This window comes from Pinus tabuliformis, chromosome 8 (genome assembly GCF_031772625.1).
Source record: "Pinus tabuliformis cultivar Carrire ecotype Pingquan chromosome 8, CPIR1, whole genome shotgun sequence".
NCBI classification, from domain to species: domain Eukaryota; kingdom Viridiplantae; phylum Streptophyta; class Pinopsida; order Pinales; family Pinaceae; genus Pinus; species Pinus tabuliformis.
The window spans coordinates 1,763,449,023-1,763,452,167 of NC_142294.1; positions in this window are offsets into that span (position 1 = coordinate 1,763,449,023).

The window sequence follows — 3,145 nt, forward strand, 5'->3', positions numbered from 1 at the left end:
AATACCAAGCATGTTCATCTCTGAAGCAATGAGAATGATGAACAATATAGCATTGAGAGAAAGACTAAGTCAACTAATGGAACTTGACAAATCATAGTTGTTGGCTGAGTTTCACCAGTCAATGGACCAAAGAAGGAAAAAATATTGGCACAACATGCATATCAGGAAGAAAACATTTGAAGTCGGAGATCATGTATTTCTATATGGCAGCAAGTTCCATAAATTTCCAAGAAAATTGTAGATGCACTCATTGGGCTCGTTCATAGTTGTGGAAATCAGACATTCTGGAGTGGTAAGATTGGCGCCACTGGATGGAATCATTCTTCAAGGATGGGAAAATGGTGCACACCTAAAGCCCTTCCATAAGTCATCAAACATAAATTCAAGATAAAAGGGGTCTCGAAAACGAGCCTGCAAGTAGGTAGGAGGTAATAAGAGTTAGTCAGTCATGTTAAGCAGTTAGTTGTAGTCATGCCTTTTATATCCTTTTCATAGAAATAAGCAAAAGCATCAATAAGGTTGTGGAAATAGTATCATAACACCACAACCCATTTGTGGTCAGTCAGGGGAGGAGTAGAGTTAGCAGTCACGCATAGGCATATGCTTTCACAACCCGTAAGTTACATGTAGGCAGGCGCCTTTTTAGTCTTTATGGTCACATGTTGTACCCATCCTTCCTATCATACTAGTAGTCATTTCCATAATAAGTAACCAATAATTCAAATGTCAAGTAGGAGCCATTCCTGTTAGGAACAAGTTTAGTCAATAAATAACCCCATCATGGCAAAATTAATACACCATGTGGCCCACTTTGTCCTTCCCTAGTCCACGTCACGAATGTCAGGTCCAGATCAACCAACGGTGGCAAAGCATGGCTAGAACACATGGGGAAAGTTGTCGGAGTAATTAGTTGCTAAAGTCCAGTCAGGAAACGTCGTGTCAAGCCCAACTACTTAACTTGCAGGATAATGAAGGAAACTACAAAGTTTCAATTGCAGATAGCAGAAGAAATCCAGGCCCGCTCTAAAGAACAGTTGTAGAAATGCAGGAGTGCAAAGCCTTAGGTGACAATTGTTTACCAAAGACGTAGGGAGATGGCGAAGGGAATTATCTCAGTTCCACAAGATAAGTTAGATGAACGAATTGAGTTGGTCGAGAATCTGTATGGGAAATATGATAAGTCGATTTTAATCGACAACGACCTTATGGATTGCTTTCAATTCCCAACTCTGAAGAGAGAGGTCTACACAGAAGATGTCCAAAAGGAAAATGGCACCAAGACCTCCAGAGTCAGGGAGGAATTCAGAGGATTGCAGAGGTCGACATTAATCAATTTGAGAAGTTTACCAGTTTTCAACACTCAGTTCACTGCCATGCAATGTACTAAACTACTGGCCAGCAGAATGCATGGGGGATCCCTGTGGCTTGACAAAGAATACCCAATTCATGTAGACGATATTCATCATCTAACAGGGCTGTTAACAGGCAGGAACGTAGTAACCAAAGCATTCCAAGTAGGCACTAAAAGAGCTAAGAAGTAGGGAAAAGAGAACTACTATGCAAAATATGGAGTAGAAAGAGGTGGAAGAGGGGCAACGATTGACATGATAAACAAAGTCGACATCAAATTTCCCTGCTACATCATATCAGTCAAAACCATGATACACTTCTTGAGAAATGAATGCACACTGGATGTAATTTTGGTTGCGAAGCATTGCTACAACGAGGAGGTACTCAACAGGTCTGCTTTGTTGGAAATAATACTGAGAGGGGGGGTGAATCAGTATTATCTAATTCTTTTAATAAATCTTCTTTATTTGTTCTTTGAATTATTTTTGCATGTCAGTACCATAAAATAATGAGCATGAACAAAGAAAACAGCTAGTCACACCAAAGAACACAAGATGTAAGGTGGAAACCCAATGTGGGTGAAAACCACCTGCTGCAATATGTCTCTATCTTCTTTCAAATTAGAAACTCCTTTTACAATGGTTTTGTACTGGTGCAGTCCTTTACCAGTACGCAGGCTGCAACCTGCAGAGAGCTACAACTCTCTCTCGTTTTCCAGTCTCTCCTGGAAGGGAGCTACAACCCCCTACTTCTTTTCTTACAAGGACCACTTTTCATAAATTTTCAAACTGGATCCATAAGCATCAAATGATCATCAAGTATAAGAGAATCACCCAGTCAACTGTAGTAACCAGATCAACAATAATAGGACCAAACCCAGAACACAACAATGATAAATAAAGATTTTAAGAGAAGTAAGCACCCTGCTCAACTGCTCGCCTGCTTACGTAAGCACCCTGCTCAACTGCTTGCCTGCTTACCGTACGCACCCTGCTCAACTGCTTGCCTGCTTACAGTACGCACCCTGCTCAACTGCTCGCCTGCTTACGTACGCACCCTGCTCAACTGCTCGCCTGCGTACCTCGCTCTGAGTCCATTGAACTGCCTGCGGACCTCCGCACCTGCAACCCTTCTGTGCCTGCGTATGTACGCACCTGCAACCCTTCTGTGCCTGCGTATGTACGCACCTGCAACCCTTCTGTGCCTGCGTATGTACGCACCTGCAACCCTTCTGTGCCTGCGTATGTACGCACCTGCAACCCTTCTGTGCCTGCGTATGTACGCACCCGAAACGCTTCGTTCCTGCGTATGTACGCACTTTTCTCTCACTGTACCTACGTACCTTCGAGCATAGATGATTTCAAGACTTCAGAAATAACCCAGACAGTCAGATCTACAGATCTGAACATGCGCCGAAGAGATCTCAATCCATCAGTAGATTCGCCTTATTTAGATCTAGACATACTCCCAAGAGATCATAATATTTAAGATCTAGTCCTCATAAGATATTCAACCCAAAACATGCTCAAGCCAAATGATCTCCTTTGCTTTATATAGGAAAGCTCTTCCTTAAATCATGGATCAATACCACGGGCCGACACCATAATAACACAATATCGTCGGCTAAATACCAAGAGTAAAACATAAGAAAACCCCACATGTGAATTTCTTTGCCTTGAAATGTGTGCACTGGGGGTACGCACCTCCTGAACGGGATAACTGCGGGTATGTACGCACTTTATGTAACATTAACTTGCGTGTACGCACCTTATGTAAGGTGTACCTGCGTACCCCT